This window comes from Hemiscyllium ocellatum, unplaced genomic scaffold (assembly GCF_020745735.1).
Source record: "Hemiscyllium ocellatum isolate sHemOce1 unplaced genomic scaffold, sHemOce1.pat.X.cur. scaffold_2817_pat_ctg1, whole genome shotgun sequence".
NCBI lineage: Eukaryota > Metazoa > Chordata > Chondrichthyes > Orectolobiformes > Hemiscylliidae > Hemiscyllium > Hemiscyllium ocellatum.
Window position 1 is genome coordinate 17,946 of NW_026868213.1, and position 17,005 is coordinate 34,950.

At 53.1% G+C, this 17,005-nt stretch overlaps 5 non-coding genes across 5 annotated transcripts; all 5 read right to left on the reverse strand.

Moving 5' to 3' along the window:
* Positions 1 to 2,629: 2,629 nt before the first annotated feature.
* trnat-ugu (transfer RNA threonine (anticodon UGU)) lies at positions 2,630 to 2,702 on the reverse strand. The gene has a single exon. It is a non-coding gene; the product is annotated as a tRNA-Thr (tRNA).
* A 5,609-nt stretch (positions 2,703 to 8,311) lies between these two features.
* trnat-ugu (transfer RNA threonine (anticodon UGU)) lies at positions 8,312 to 8,384 on the reverse strand. The gene has a single exon. It is a non-coding gene; the product is annotated as a tRNA-Thr (tRNA).
* A 3,714-nt stretch (positions 8,385 to 12,098) lies between these two features.
* Positions 12,099 to 12,171, reverse strand: trnat-ugu (transfer RNA threonine (anticodon UGU)). Its single transcript has one exon. It is a non-coding gene; the product is annotated as a tRNA-Thr (tRNA).
* Positions 12,172 to 13,992: 1,821 nt separating this feature from the next.
* trnat-ugu (transfer RNA threonine (anticodon UGU)) lies at positions 13,993 to 14,065 on the reverse strand. The gene has a single exon. It is a non-coding gene; the product is annotated as a tRNA-Thr (tRNA).
* A 1,796-nt stretch (positions 14,066 to 15,861) lies between these two features.
* trnat-ugu (transfer RNA threonine (anticodon UGU)) lies at positions 15,862 to 15,934 on the reverse strand. The gene has a single exon. It is a non-coding gene; the product is annotated as a tRNA-Thr (tRNA).
* Between the last annotated feature and the right edge of the window lie 1,071 nt (positions 15,935 to 17,005).

The following is a 17,005-nucleotide window of genomic DNA, read 5'->3' on the forward strand; positions in this document are numbered from 1 at the left end:
AGGCGTTTCAGACATCAATTCCCAAAAGCAGCAGCTATCAGACCAACAGGAGCGCCACTCACCCGGCCGGTAGAAGCTCATGCTTCCAAGAAGCCGGTTGGACGACAAACGGGCGAGGAGCAATTTGAACAACACAGCGCTCCTCAGCATCATACCACAAGACTACGAGGCCCCAGTGAGATTTGAACTCACGATCTCTGTTTTACAAGACCAGTGCTCTAACCGCTGAGCTATGGAGCCAGGCGCCAGGTCGCTCAGCGGAACTTGGCTGACTGGTTAACACTGGCTGAGTCAGAACGCTTGGGACACAGGTTCCAATCGACCCTCGCGTCACCGTCTGAACGGTTTGAACATTCTCCCCGTGGGTTTGCTCCGGCTGCTCCGTTTACAAAGAAGTGTAGCTTCTGCGGGATTGGCCACGCTTCATTGTCCCATTGTGTACGGTGATTGTGCGGGCTCGGTGGATTAGTCAGCATTCAATGTAGAATGATGCAGTGCGCGGAATGGGCCTGGGTAGATTGCTCTCTGCAGGTCGGTGTTGACGAGATAAGAATATATGAGATTGGTGACAGTGTGGAAACAGGCCCTTCAGCCCAACAAGTCCAAACTGTTTCCAAACTGGAGGGATTCTGTGCTCCTGTGATATCTGAGAATCACCGGGAGACATAATCGGTCAGCGATCTCAAACTGAAATCGGTGAACACACACGGCCCCGTTCTTTGCCTGCAGAACAAAGAAGATTTTGGATTTCAACTGAACGCTGTAAGTGACAAAAGCAGAAGTTGCAGGAAAGCTCAACTTGACAAAAGTAGCAGCTCTCAGTCCAACAGGGTTATTCGGGAGCGCGTCTCGTTCCTCTGGTGTTTGGGGGTGAAAACTCGCCCTTCCTAAGAAGCCGCTTGGGACACAGGTTCCAATCGACCCTCGCGTCACCGTCTGAACGGTTTGAACATTCTCCCCGTGGGTTTGCTCCGGCTGCTCCGTTTACAAAGAAGTGTAGCTTCTGCGGGATTGGCCACGCTTCATTGTCCCATTGTGTACGGTGATTGTGCGGGCTCGGTGGATTAGTCAGCATTCAATGTAGAATGATGCAGTGCGCGGAATGGGCCTGGGTAGATTGCTCTCTGCAGGTCGGTGTTGACGAGATAAGAATATATGAGATTGGTGACAGTGTGGAAACAGGCCCTTCAGCCCAACAAGTCCAAACTGTTTCCAAACTGGAGGGATTCTGTGCTCCTGTGATATCTGAGAATCACCGGGAGACATCATCGGTCAGCGATCTCAAACTGAAATCGGTGAACACACACGGCCCCGTTCTTTGCCTGCAGAACAAAGAAGTTTTTGGATTTCAACTGAACGCTGTAAGTGACAAAAGCAGAAGTTGCAGGAAAGCTCAACTTGACAAAAGTAGCAGCTCTCAGTCCAACAGGGTTATTCGGGAGCGCGTCGCGTTCCTCTGGTGTTTGGGGGTGAAAACTCGCCCTTCCTCAGAAGCCGCTTGGACCATAAACAGGCGTTGAGCGATTCGAACATGGTACTCGTCAGTCGCATACCAAACATTGAAACTGACTGCGGGCTGGCCTGGCAAAGAGGATAAATGCGATGAGGCCCCAGTGAGATTTGAACTCACGCCCTCTGGTTTACGAGACCAGCGCTCTAACCGCTGAGCTATGGAGCCGGGCGAGCGGCCGCCGCGAACCTTTGGCTGATTGGGTAACAGCCCTCGCGTCTGGACAGTTTGAACACTCTCTCTCCCCGTGCGCGCGTGGGTTTGCTCCGGCTGCTCCGGTGACAGAGATGTGCAGCTTCTGCGGGATTGGCCATGCTTCATTGTCCCATTGTGTACGGTGATTGTGCGGGCCCGATGGATTAGTCAGCATTCAATGTACAACGATGCAGTGTGCGGAATGGGTCTGGGTAGACTGCTCTCTGCAGGTCGGTGTTGACGAGATTAGAATAAATTAGATTGGCGACAGTGTGGAAACAGGCCCTTCAGCCCAACAAGTCCACATCAACCCACCCAGACCCGTTTCTCTCTGAATAATGTACCTACGACTAGGGGCAATTTAGAATGGCCAATTCACACGACTTGCACGTCTTTAGACAGTGGGAGCGAACCGGAGCAAACCCACGCAGACTCTGGGCGAATGTGCAAACACGACACAGACAGTCCCCTAAAGCTGGAATCGTGACTGCGTCCCTAGTGCTGTGAGGCAGCAGTGCGAACCACTGAGCGGCTAGTTGGGCGGAATGGCCTGTTTCCAAACTGGAGGGATTCTATGCTTCTGTGATAGCTGAGAATCACCGGGAGACATGATTGGGAATGGTCATTCGGTCGCTTGGAGTGACTGAGGTCAGCGATCTCAAACTTTAATCGGTGAACACACACAGCCCCGTTCTTTGCCTGCAGAAGAAAGAAGTTGCAGGAAAACCTGCTCACCTGGTCGGAGACGAGAAATGAGAGGCGTTTCAGACATCAATTCCCAAAAGCAGCAGCTAGGAGTCCAACAGGAGCGCCACCCGCCCCGCCGGTGGACGCTCGTGCTTCCAAGAAGCCGGTTGGACGACAAACGGGCGAGGAGCAATTTGAAGAACACAGCGCTCCTCAGCGTCATACCACAAGACTGAGAGGCCCCAGTGAGATTTGAACTCACGACCTCTGGTTTACAAGACCAGTGCTCTAACCGCTGAGCTATGGAGCCAGGCGCCAGGTCGCTCAGCGGAACTTGGCTGACTGGTTAACACTGGCTGAGTCAGAACGCTTGGGACACAGGTTCCAATCGACCCTCGCGTCACCGTCTGAACGGTTTGAACATTCTCCCCGTGGGTTTGCTCCGGCTGCTCCGTTTACAAAGAAGTGTAGCTTCTGCGGGATTGGCCACGCTTCATTGTCCCATTGTGTACGGTGATTGTGCGGGCTCGGTGGATTAGTCAGCATTCAATGTAGAATGATGCAGTGCGCGGAATGGGCCTGGGTAGATTGCTCTCTGCAGGTCGGTGTTGACGAGATAAGAATATATGAGATTGGTGACAGTGTGGAAACAGGCCCTTCAGCCCAACAAGTCCAAACTGTTTCCAAACTGGAGGGATTCTGTGCTCCTGTGATATCTGAGAATCACCGGGAGACATCATCGGTCAGCGATCTCAAACTGAAATCGGTGAACACACACGGCCCCGTTCTTTGCCTGCAGAACAAAGAAGTTTTTGGATTTCAACTGAACGCTGTAAGTGACAAAAGCAGAAGTTGCAGGAAAGCTCAACTTGACAAAAGTAGCAGCTCTCAGTCCAACAGGGTTATTCGGGAGCGCGTCGCGTTCCTCTGGTGTTTGGGGGTGAAAACTCGCCCTTCCTCAGAAGCCGCTTGGACCATAAACAGGCGTTGAGCGATTCGAACATGGTACTCGTCAGTCGCATACCAAACATTGAAACTGACTGCGGGCTGGCCTGGCAAAGAGGATAAATGCGATGAGGCCCCAGTGAGATTTGAACTCACGCCCTCTGGTTTACGAGACCAGCGCTCTAACCGCTGAGCTATGGAGCCGGGCGAGCGGCCGCCGCGAACCTTTGGCTGATTGGGTAACAGCCCTCGCGTCACCGTCTGGACAGTTTGAACACTCTCTCTCCCCGTGCGCGCGTGGGTTTGCTCCGGCTGCTCCGGTTACAGAGATGTGCAGCTTCTGCGGGATTGGCCATGCTTCATTGTCCCATTGTGTACGGTGATTGTGCGGGCCCGATGGATTAGTCAGCATTCAATGTACAACGATGCAGTGTGCGGAATGGGTCTGGGTAGACTGCTCTCTGCAGGTCGGTGTTGACGAGATTAGAATAAATTAGATTGGCGACAGTGTGGAAACAGGCCCTTCAGCCCAACAAGTCCACATCAACCCACCCAGACCCGTTTCTCTCTGAATAATGTACCTACGACTAGGGGCAATTTAGAATGGCCAATTCACACGACTTGCACGTCTTTAGACAGTGGGAGCGAACCGGAGCAAACCCACGCAGACTCTGGGCGAATGTGCAAACACGACACAGACAGTCCCCTAAAGCTGGAATCGTGACTGCGTCCCTAGTGCTGTGAGGCAGCAGTGCGAACCACTGAGCGGCGAGTTGGGCGGAATGGCCTGTTTCCAAACTGGAGGGATTCTATGCTTCTGTGATAGCTGAGAATCACCGGGAGACATGATTGGGAATGGTCATTCGGTCGCTTGGAGTGACTGAGGTCAGCGATCTCAAACTTTAATCGGTTCAGCGATCTCAAACTTTAATCGGTGAACACACACAGCCCCGTTCTTTGCCTGCAGAAGGAAGAAGTTGCAGGAAAACCTGCTCACCTGGTCGGAGACGAGAAATGAGAGGCGTTTCAGACATCAATTCCCAAAAGCAGCAGCTATGAGTCCAACAGGAGCGCCACCCGCCCCGCCGGTGGACGCTCGTGCTTCCAAGAAGCCGGTTGGACGACAAACGGGCGAGGAGCAATTTGAAGAACACAGCGCTCCTCAGCGTCATACCACAAGACTGAGAGGCCCCAGTGAGATTTGAACTCACGATCTCTGGTTTACAAGACCAGTGCTCTAACCGCTGAGCTATGGAGCCAGGCGCCAGGTCGCTCAGCGGAACTTGGCTGACTGGTTAACACTGGCTGAGTCAGAACGCTTGGGACACAGGTTCCAATCGACCCTCGCGTCACCGTCTGAACGGTTTGAACATTCTCCCCGTGGGTTTGCTCCGGCTGCTCCGTTTACAAAGAAGTGTAGCTTCTGCGGGATTGGCCACGCTTCATTGTCCCATTGTGTACGGTGATTGTGCGGGCTCGGTGGATTAGTCAGCATTCAATGTAGAATGATGCAGTGCGCGGAATGGGCCTGGGTAGATTGCTCTCTGCAGGTCGGTGTTGACGAGATAAGAATATATGAGATTGGTGACAGTGTGGAAACAGGCCCTTCAGCCCAACAAGTCCAAACTGTTTCCAAACTGGAGGGATTCTGTGCTCCTGTGATATCTGAGAATCACCCGGAGACATCATCGGTCAGCGATCTCAAACTGAAATCGGTGAACACACACGGCCCCGTTCTTTGCCTGCAGAACAAAGAAGTTTTTGGATTTCAACTGAACGCTGTAAGTGACAAAAGCAGAAGTTGCAGGAAAGCTCAACTTGACAAAAGTAGCAGCTCTCAGTCCAACAGGGTTATTCGGGAGCGCGTCGCGTACCTCTGGTGTTTGGGGGTGAAAACTCGCCCTTCCTCAGAAGCCGCTTGGACCATAAACAGGCGTTGAGCGATTCGAACATGGTACTCGTCAGTCGCATACCAAACATTGAAACTGACTGCGGGCTGGCCTGGCAAAGAGGATAAATGCGATGAGGCCCCAGTGAGATTTGAACTCACGCCCTCTGGTTTACGAGACCAGCGCTCTAACCGCTGAGCTATGGAGCCGGGCGAGCGGCCGCCGCGAACCTTTGGCTGATTGGGTAACAGCCCTCGCGTCACCGTCTGGACAGTTTGAACACTCTCTCTCCCCGTGCGCGCGTGGGTTTGCTCCGGCTGCTCCGGTTACAGAGATGTGCAGCTTCTGCGGGATTGGCCATGCTTCATTGTCCCATTGTGTACGGTGATTGTGCGGGCTCGATGGATTAGTCAGCATTCAATGTACAACGATGCAGTGTGCGGAATGGGTCTGGGTAGACTGCTCTCTGCAGGTCGGTGTTGACGAGATTAGAATAAATTAGATTGGCGACAGTGTGGAAACAGGCCCTTCAGCCCAACAAGTCCACATCAACCCACCCAGACCCGTTTCTCTCTGAATAATGTACCTACGACTAGGGGCAATTTAGAATGGCCAATTCACACGACTTGCACGTCTTTAGACAGTGGGAGCGAACCGGAGCAAACCCACGCAGACTCTGGGCGAATGTGCAAACACGACACAGACAGTCCCCTAAAGCTGGAATCGTGACTGCGTCCCTAGTGCTGTGAGGCAGCAGTGCGAACCACTGAGCGGCTAGTTGGGCGGAATGGCCTGTTTCCAAACTGGAGGGATTCTATGCTTCTGTGATAGCTGAGAATCACCGGGAGACATGATTGGGAATGGTCATTCGGTCGCTTGGAGTGACTGAGGTCAGCGATCTCAAACTTTAATCGGTTCAGCGATCTCAAACTTTAATCGGTGAACACACACAGCCCCGTTCTTTGCCTGCAGAAGAAAGAAGTTGCAGGAAAACCTGCTCACCTGGTCGGAGACGAGAAATGAGAGGCGTTTCAGACATCAATTCCCAAAAGCAGCAGCTATGAGTCCAACAGGAGCGCCACCCGCCCCGCCGGTGGACGCTCGTGCTTCCAAGAAGCCGGTTGGACGACAAACGGGCGAGGAGCAATTTGAAGAACACAGCGCTCCTCAGCGTCATACCACAAGACTGAGAGGCCCCAGTGAGACTTGAACTCACGATCTCTGGTTTACAAGACCAGTGCTCTAACCGCTGAGCTATGGAGCCAGGCGCCAGGTCGCTCAGTGGAACTTGGCTGACTGGTTAACACTGGCTGAGTCAGAACGCTTGGGACACAGGTTCCAATCGACCCTCGCGTCACCGTCTGAACGGTTTGAACATTCTCCCCGTGGGTTTGCTCCGGCTGCTCCGTTTACAAAGAAGTGTAGCTTCTGCGGGATTGGCCACGCTTCATTGTCCCATTGTGTACGGTGATTGTGCGGGCTCGGTGGATTAGTCAGCATTCAATGTAGAATGATGCAGTGCGCGGAATGGGCCTGGGTAGATTGCTCTCTGCAGGTCGGTGTTGACGAGATAAGAATATATGAGATTGGTGACAGTGTGGAAACAGGCCCTTCAGCCCAACAAGTCCAAACTGTTTCCAAACTGGAGGGATTCTGTGCTCCTGTGATATCTGAGAATCACCGGGAGACATCATCGGTCAGCGATCTCAAACTGAAATCGGTGAACACACACGGCCCCGTTCTTTGCCTGCAGAACAAAGAAGTTTTTGGATTTCAACTGAACGCTGTAAGTGACAAAAGCAGAAGTTGCAGGAAAGCTCAACTTGACAAAAGTAGCAGCTCTCAGTCCAACAGGGTTATTCGGGAGCGCGTCGCGTACCTCTGGTGTTTGGGGGTGAAAACTCGCCCTTCCTCAGAAGCCGCTTGGACCATAAACAGGCGTTGAGCGATTCGAACATGGTACTCGTCAGTCGCATACCAAACATTGAAACTGACTGCGGGCTGGCCTGGCAAAGAGGATAAATGCGATGAGGCCCCAGTGAGATTTGAACTCACGCCCTCTGGTTTACGAGACCAGCGCTCTAACCGCTGAGCTATGGAGCCGGGCGAGCGGCCGCCGCGAACCTTTGGCTGATTGGGTAACAGCCCTCGCGTCACCGTCTGGACAGTTTGAACACTCTCTCTCCCCGTGCGCGCGTGGGTTTGCTCCGGCTGCTCCGGTTACAGAGATGTGCAGCTTCTGCGGGATTGGCCATGCTTCATTGTCCCATTGTGTACGGTGATTGTGCGGGCTCGATGGATTAGTCAGCATTCAATGTACAACGATGCAGTGTGCGGAATGGGTCTGGGTAGACTGCTCTCTGCAGGTCGGTGTTGACGAGATTAGAATAAATTAGATTGGCGACAGTGTGGAAACAGGCCCTTCAGCCCAACAAGTCCACATCAACCCACCCAGACCCGTTTCTCTCTGAATAATGTACCTACGACTAGGGGCAATTTAGAATGGCCAATTCACACGACTTGCACGTCTTTAGACAGTGGGAGCGAACCGGAGCAAACCCACGCAGACTCTGGGCGAATGTGCAAACACGACACAGACAGTCCCCTAAAGCTGGAATCGTGACTGCGTCCCTAGTGCTGTGAGGCAGCAGTGCGAACCACTGAGCGGCTAGTTGGGCGGAATGGCCTGTTTCCAAACTGGAGGGATTCTATGCTTCTGTGATAGCTGAGAATCACCGGGAGACATGATTGGGAATGGTCATTCGGTCGCTTGGAGTGACTGAGGTCAGCGATCTCAAACTTTAATCGGTTCAGCGATCTCAAACTTTAATCGGTGAACACACACAGCCCCGTTCTTTGCCTGCAGAAGAAAGAAGTTGCAGGAAAACCTGCTCACCTGGTCGGAGACGAGAAATGAGAGGCGTTTCAGACATCAATTCCCAAAAGCAGCAGCTATGAGTCCAACAGGAGCGCCACCCGCCCCGCCGGTGGACGCTCGTGCTTCCAAGAAGCCGGTTGGACGACAAACGGGCGAGGAGCAATTTGAAGAACACAGCGCTCCTCAGCGTCATACCACAAGACTGAGAGGCCCCAGTGAGATTTGAACTCACGACCTCTGGTTTACAAGACCAGTGCTCTAACCGCTGAGCTATGGAGCCAGGCGCCAGGTCGCTCAGTGGAACTTGGCTGACTGGTTAACACTGGCTGAGTCAGAACGCTTGGGACACAGGTTCCAATCGACCCTCGCGTCACCGTCTGAACGGTTTGAACATTCTCCCCGTGGGTTTGCTCCGGCTGCTCCGTTTACAAAGAAGTGTAGCTTCTGCGGGATTGGCCACGCTTCATTGTCCCATTGTGTACGGTGATTGTGCGGGCTCGGTGGATTAGTCAGCATTCAATGTAGAATGATGCAGTGCGCGGAATGGGCCTGGGTAGATTGCTCTCTGCAGGTCGGTGTTGACGAGATAAGAATATATGAGATTGGTGACAGTGTGGAAACAGGCCCTTCAGCCCAACAAGTCCAAACTGTTTCCAAACTGGAGGGATTCTGTGCTCCTGTGATATCTGAGAATCACCGGGAGACATCATCGGTCAGCGATCTCAAACTGAAATCGGTGAACACACACGGCCCCGTTCTTTGCCTGCAGAACAAAGAAGTTTTTGGATTTCAACTGAACGCTGTAAGTGACAAAAGCAGAAGTTGCAGGAAAGCTCAACTTGACAAAAGTAGCAGCTCTCAGTCCAACAGGGTTATTCGGGAGCGCGTCGCGTTCCTCTGGTGTTTGGGGGTGAAAACTCGCCCTTCCTCAGAAGCCGCTTGGACCATAAACAGGCGTTGAGCGATTCGAACATGGTACTCGTCAGTCGCATACCAAACATTGAAACTGACTGCGGGCTGGCCTGGCAAAGAGGATAAATGCGATGAGGCCCCAGTGAGATTTGAACTCACGCCCTCTGGTTTACGAGACCAGCGCTCTAACCGCTGAGCTATGGAGCCGGGCGAGCGGCCGCCGCGAACCTTTGGCTGATTGGGTAACAGCCCTCGCGTCACCGTCTGGACAGTTTGAACACTCTCTCTCCCCGTGCGCGCGTGGGTTTGCTCCGGCTGCTCCGGTTACAGAGATGTGCAGCTTCTGCGGGATTGGCCATGCTTCATTGTCCCATTGTGTACGGTGATTGTGCGGGCTCGATGGATTAGTCAGCATTCAATGTACAACGATGCAGTGTGCGGAATGGGTCTGGGTAGACTGCTCTCTGCAGGTCGGTGTTGACGAGATTAGAATAAATTAGATTGGCGACAGTGTGGAAACAGGCCCTTCAGCCCAACAAGTCCACATCAACCCACCCAGACCCGTTTCTCTCTGAATAATGTACCTACGACTAGGGGCAATTTAGAATGGCCAATTCACACGACTTGCACGTCTTTAGACAGTGGGAGCGAACCGGAGCAAACCCACGCAGACTCTGGGCGAATGTGCAAACACGACACAGACAGTCCCCTAAAGCTGGAATCGTGACTGCGTCCCTAGTGCTGTGAGGCAGCAGTGCGAACCACTGAGCGGCTAGTTGGGCGGAATGGCCTGTTTCCAAACTGGAGGGATTCTATGCTTCTGTGATAGCTGAGAATCACCGGGAGACATGATTGGGAATGGTCATTCGGTCGCTTGGAGTGACTGAGGTCAGCGATCTCAAACTTTAATCGGTTCAGCGATCTCAAACTTTAATCGGTGAACACACACAGCCCCGTTCTTTGCCTGCAGAAGAAAGAAGTTGCAGGAAAACCTGCTCACCTGGTCGGAGACGAGAAATGAGAGGCGTTTCAGACATCAATTCCCAAAAGCAGCAGCTATGAGTCCAACAGGAGCGCCACCCGCCCCGCCGGTGGACGCTCGTGCTTCCAAGAAGCCGGTTGGACGACAAACGGGCGAGGAGCAATTTGAAGAACACAGCGCTCCTCAGCGTCATACCACAAGACTGAGAGGCCCCAGTGAGACTTGAACTCACGATCTCTGGTTTACAAGACCAGTGCTCTAACCGCTGAGCTATGGAGCCAGGCGCCAGGTCGCTCAGTGGAACTTGGCTGACTGGTTAACACTGGCTGAGTCAGAACGCTTGGGACACAGGTTCCAATCGACCCTCGCGTCACCGTCTGAACGGTTTGAACATTCTCCCCGTGGGTTTGCTCCGGCTGCTCCGTTTACAAAGAAGTGTAGCTTCTGCGGGATTGGCCACGCTTCATTGTCCCATTGTGTACGGTGATTGTGCGGGCTCGGTGGATTAGTCAGCATTCAATGTAGAATGATGCAGTGCGCGGAATGGGCCTGGGTAGATTGCTCTCTGCAGGTCGGTGTTGACGAGATAAGAATATATGAGATTGGTGACAGTGTGGAAACAGGCCCTTCAGCCCAACAAGTCCAAACTGTTTCCAAACTGGAGGGATTCTGTGCTCCTGTGATATCTGAGAATCACCGGGAGACATCATCGGTCAGCGATCTCAAACTGAAATCGGTGAACACACACGGCCCCGTTCTTTGCCTGCAGAACAAAGAAGTTTTTGGATTTCAACTGAACGCTGTAAGTGACAAAAGCAGAAGTTGCAGGAAAGCTCAACTTGACAAAAGTAGCAGCTCTCAGTCCAACAGGGTTATTCGGGAGCGCGTCGCGTACCTCTGGTGTTTGGGGGTGAAAACTCGCCCTTCCTCAGAAGCCGCTTGGACCATAAACAGGCGTTGAGCGATTCGAACATGGTACTCGTCAGTCGCATACCAAACATTGAAACTGACTGCGGGCTGGCCTGGCAAAGAGGATAAATGCGATGAGGCCCCAGTGAGATTTGAACTCACGCCCTCTGGTTTACGAGACCAGCGCTCTAACCGCTGAGCTATGGAGCCGGGCGAGCGGCCGCCGCGAACCTTTGGCTGATTGGGTAACAGCCCTCGCGTCACCGTCTGGACAGTTTGAACACTCTCTCTCCCCGTGCGCGCGTGGGTTTGCTCCGGCTGCTCCGGTTACAGAGATGTGCAGCTTCTGCGGGATTGGCCATGCTTCATTGTCCATTGTGTACGGTGATTGTGCGGGCTCGATGGATTAGTCAGCATTCAATGTACAACGATGCAGTGTGCGGAATGGGTCTGGGTAGACTGCTCTCTGCAGGTCGGTGTTGACGAGATTAGAATAAATTAGATTGGCGACAGTGTGGAAACAGGCCCTTCAGCCCAACAAGTCCACATCAACCCACCCAGACCCGTTTCTCTCTGAATAATGTACCTACGACTAGGGGCAATTTAGAATGGCCAATTCACACGACTTGCACGTCTTTAGACAGTGGGAGCGAACCGGAGCAAACCCACGCAGACTCTGGGCGAATGTGCAAACACGACACAGACAGTCCCCTAAAGCTGGAATCGTGACTGCGTCCCTAGTGCTGTGAGGCAGCAGTGCGAACCACTGAGCGGCTAGTTGGGCGGAATGGCCTGTTTCCAAACTGGAGGGATTCTATGCTTCTGTGATAGCTGAGAATCACCGGGAGACATGATTGGGAATGGTCATTCGGTCGCTTGGAGTGACTGAGGTCAGCGATCTCAAACTTTAATCGGTTCAGCGATCTCAAACTTTAATCGGTGAACACACACAGCCCCGTTCTTTGCCTGCAGAAGAAAGAAGTTGCAGGAAAACCTGCTCACCTGGTCGGAGACGAGAAATGAGAGGCGTTTCAGACATCAATTCCCAAAAGCAGCAGCTATGAGTCCAACAGGAGCGCCACCCGCCCCGCCGGTGGACGCTCGTGCTTCCAAGAAGCCGGTTGGACGACAAACGGGCGAGGAGCAATTTGAAGAACACAGCGCTCCTCAGCGTCATACCACAAGACTGAGAGGCCCCAGTGAGATTTGAACTCACGACCTCTGGTTTACAAGACCAGTGCTCTAACCGCTGAGCTATGGAGCCAGGCGCCAGGTCGCTCAGCGGAACTTGGCTGACTGGTTAACACTGGCTGAGTCAGAACGCTTGGGACACAGGTTCCAATCGACCCTCGCGTCACCGTCTGAACGGTTTGAACATTCTCCCCGTGGGTTTGCTCCGGCTGCTCCGTTTACAAAGAAGTGTAGCTTCTGCGGGATTGGCCACGCTTCATTGTCCCATTGTGTACGGTGATTGTGCGGGCTCGGTGGATTAGTCAGCATTCAATGTAGAATGATGCAGTGCGCGGAATGGGCCTGGGTAGATTGCTCTCTGCAGGTCGGTGTTGACGAGATAAGAATATATGAGATTGGTGACAGTGTGGAAACAGGCCCTTCAGCCCAACAAGTCCAAACTGTTTCCAAACTGGAGGGATTCTGTGCTCCTGTGATATCTGAGAATCACCGGGAGACATCATCGGTCAGCGATCTCAAACTGAAATCGGTGAACACACACGGCCCCGTTCTTTGCCTGCAGAACAAAGAAGTTTTTGGATTTCAACTGAACGCTGTAAGTGACAAAAGCAGAAGTTGCAGGAAAGCTCAACTTGACAAAAGTAGCAGCTCTCAGTCCAACAGGGTTATTCGGGAGCGCGTCGCGTACCTCTGGTGTTTGGGGGTGAAAACTCGCCCTTCCTCAGAAGCCGCTTGGACCATAAACAGGCGTTGAGCGATTCGAACATGGTACTCGTCAGTCGCATACCAAACATTGAAACTGACTGCGGGCTGGCCTGGCAAAGAGGATAAATGCGATGAGGCCCCAGTGAGATTTGAACTCACGCCCTCTGGTTTACGAGACCAGCGCTCTAACCGCTGAGCTATGGAGCCGGGCGAGCGGCCGCCGCGAACCTTTGGCTGATTGGGTAACAGCCCTCGCGTCACCGTCTGGACAGTTTGAACACTCTCTCTCCCCGTGCGCGCGTGGGTTTGCTCCGGCTGCTCCGGTTACAGAGATGTGCAGCTTCTGCGGGATTGGCCATGCTTCATTGTCCCATTGTGTACGGTGATTGTGCGGGCTCGATGGATTAGTCAGCATTCAATGTACAACGATGCAGTGTGCGGAATGGGTCTGGGTAGACTGCTCTCTGCAGGTCGGTGTTGACGAGATTAGAATAAATTAGATTGGCGACAGTGTGGAAACAGGCCCTTCAGCCCAACAAGTCCACATCAACCCACCCAGACCCGTTTCTCTCTGAATAATGTACCTACGACTAGGGGCAATTTAGAATGGCCAATTCACACGACTTGCACGTCTTTAGACAGTGGGAGCGAACCGGCGCAAACCCACGCAGACTCTGGGCGAATGTGCAAACACGACACAGACAGTCCCCTAAAGCTGGAATCGTGACTGCGTCCCTAGTGCTGTGAGGCAGCAGTGCGAACCACTGAGCGGCTAGTTGGGCGGAATGGCCTGTTTCCAAACTGGAGGGATTCTATGCTTCTGTGATAGCTGAGAATCACCGGGAGACATGATTGGGAATGGTCATTCGGTCGCTTGGAGTGACTGAGGTCAGCGATCTCAAACTTTAATCGGTTCAGCGATCTCAAACTTTAATCGGTGAACACACACAGCCCCGTTCTTTGCCTGCAGAAGAAAGAAGTTGCAGGAAAACCTGCTCACCTGGTCGGAGACGAGAAATGAGAGGCGTTTCAGACATCAATTCCCAAAAGCAGCAGCTATGAGTCCAACAGGAGCGCCACCCGCCCCGCCGGTGGACGCTCGTGCTTCCAAGAAGCCGGTTGGACGACAAACGGGCGAGGAGCAATTTGAAGAACACAGCGCTCCTCAGCGTCATACCACAAGACTGAGAGGCCCCAGTGAGATTTGAACTCACGACCTCTGGTTTACAAGACCAGTGCTCTAACCGCTGAGCTATGGAGCCAGGCGCCAGGTCGCTCAGCGGAACTTGGCTGACTGGTTAACACTGGCTGAGTCAGAACGCTTGGGACACAGGTTCCAATCGACCCTCGCGTCACCGTCTGAACGGTTTGAACATTCTCCCCGTGGGTTTGCTCCGGCTGCTCCGTTTACAAAGAAGTGTAGCTTCTGCGGGATTGGCCACGCTTCATTGTCCCATTGTGTACGGTGATTGTGCGGGCTCGGTGGATTAGTCAGCATTCAATGTAGAATGATGCAGTGCGCGGAATGGGCCTGGGTAGATTGCTCTCTGCAGGTCGGTGTTGACGAGATAAGAATATATGAGATTGGTGACAGTGTGGAAACAGGCCCTTCAGCCCAACAAGTCCAAACTGTTTCCAAACTGGAGGGATTCTGTGCTCCTGTGATATCTGAGAATCACCGGGAGACATCATCGGTCAGCGATCTCAAACTGAAATCGGTGAACACACACGGCCCCGTTCTTTGCCTGCAGAACAAAGAAGTTTTTGGATTTCAACTGAACGCTGTAAGTGACAAAAGCAGAAGTTGCAGGAAAGCTCAACTTGACAAAAGTAGCAGCTCTCAGTCCAACAGGGTTATTCGGGAGCGCGTCGCGTACCTCTGGTGTTTGGGGGTGAAAACTCGCCCTTCCTCAGAAGCCGCTTGGACCATAAACAGGCGTTGAGCGATTCGAACATGGTACTCGTCAGTCGCATACCAAACATTGAAACTGACTGCGGGCTGGCCTGGCAAAGAGGATAAATGCGATGAGGCCCCAGTGAGATTTGAACTCACGCCCTCTGGTTTACGAGACCAGCGCTCTAACCGCTGAGCTATGGAGCCGGGCGAGCGGCCGCCGCGAACCTTTGGCTGATTGGGTAACAGCCCTCGCGTCACCGTCTGGACAGTTTGAACACTCTCTCTCCCCGTGCGCGCGTGGGTTTGCTCCGGCTGCTCCGGTGACAGAGATGTGCAGCTTCTGCGGGATTGGCCATGCTTCATTGTCCCATTGTGTACGGTGATTGTGCGGGCCCGATGGATTAGTCAGCATTCAATGTACAACGATGCAGTGTGCGGAATGGGTCTGGGTAGACTGCTCTCTGCAGGTCGGTGTTGACGAGATTAGAATAAATTAGATTGGCGACAGTGTGGAAACAGGCCCTTCAGCCCAACAAGTCCACATCAACCCACCCAGACCCGTTTCTCTCTGAATAATGTACCTACGACTAGGGGCAATTTAGAATGGCCAATTCACACGACTTGCACGTCTTTAGACAGTGGGAGCGAACCGGAGCAAACCCACGCAGACTCTGGGCGAATGTGCAAACACGACACAGACAGTCCCCTAAAGCTGGAATCGTGACTGCGTCCCTAGTGCTGTGAGGCAGCAGTGCGAACCACTGAGCGGCTAGTTGGGCGGAATGGCCTGTTTCCAAACTGGAGGGATTCTATGCTTCTGTGATAGCTGAGAATCACCGGGAGACATGATTGGGAATGGTCATTCGGTCGCTTGGAGTGACTGAGGTCAGCGATCTCAAACTTTAATCGGTGAACACACACAGCCCCGTTCTTTGCCTGCAGAAGAAAGAAGTTGCAGGAAAACCTGCTCACCTGGTCGGAGACGAGAAATGAGAGGCGTTTCAGACATCAATTCCCAAAAGCAGCAGCTATGAGTCCAACAGGAGCGCCACCCGCCCCGCCGGTGGACGCTCGTGCTTCCAAGAAGCCGGTTGGACGACAAACGGGCGAGGAGCAATTTGAAGAACACAGCGCTCCTCAGCGTCATACCACAAGACTGAGAGGCCCCAGTGAGATTTGAACTCACGACCTCTGGTTTACAAGACCAGTGCTCTAACCGCTGAGCTATGGAGCCAGGCGCCAGGTCGCTCAGCGGAACTTGGCTGACTGGTTAACACTGGCTGAGTCAGAACGCTTGGGACACAGGTTCCAATCGACCCTCGCGTCACCGTCTGAACGGTTTGAACATTCTCCCCGTGGGTTTGCTCCGGCTGCTCCGTTTACAAAGAAGTGTAGCTTCTGCGGGATTGGCCACGCTTCATTGTCCCATTGTGTACGGTGATTGTGCGGGCTCGGTGGATTAGTCAGCATTCAATGTAGAATGATGCAGTGCGCGGAATGGGCCTGGGTAGATTGCTCTCTGCAGGTCGGTGTTGACGAGATAAGAATATATGAGATTGGTGACAGTGTGGAAACAGGCCCTTCAGCCCAACAAGTCCAAACTGTTTCCAAACTGGAGGGATTCTGTGCTCCTGTGATATCTGAGAATCACCGGGAGACATCATCGGTCAGCGATCTCAAACTGAAATCGGTGAACACACACGGCCCCGTTCTTTGCCTGCAGAACAAAGAAGTTTTTGGATTTCAACTGAACGCTGTAAGTGACAAAAGCAGAAGTTGCAGGAAAGCTCAACTTGACAAAAGTAGCAGCTCTCAGTCCAACAGGGTTATTCGGGAGCGCGTCGCGTTCCTCTGGTGTTTGGGGGTGAAAACTCGCCCTTCCTCAGAAGCCGCTTGGACCATAAACAGGCGTTGAGCGATTCGAACATGGTACTCGTCAGTCGCATACCAAACATTGAAACTGACTGCGGGCTGGCCTGGCAAAGAGGATAAATGCGATGAGGCCCCAGTGAGATTTGAACTCACGCCCTCTGGTTTACGAGACCAGCGCTCTAACCGCTGAGCTATGGAGCCGGGCGAGCGGCCGCCGCGAACCTTTGGCTGATTGGGTAACAGCCCTCGCGTCACCGTCTGGACAGTTTGAACACTCTCTCTCCCCGTGCGCGCGTGGGTTTGCTCCGGCTGCTCCGGTTACAGAGATGTGCAGCTTCTGCGGGATTGGCCATGCTTCATTGTCCCATTGTGTACGGTGATTGTGCGGGCCCGATGGATTAGTCAGCATTCAATGTACAACGATGCAGTGTGC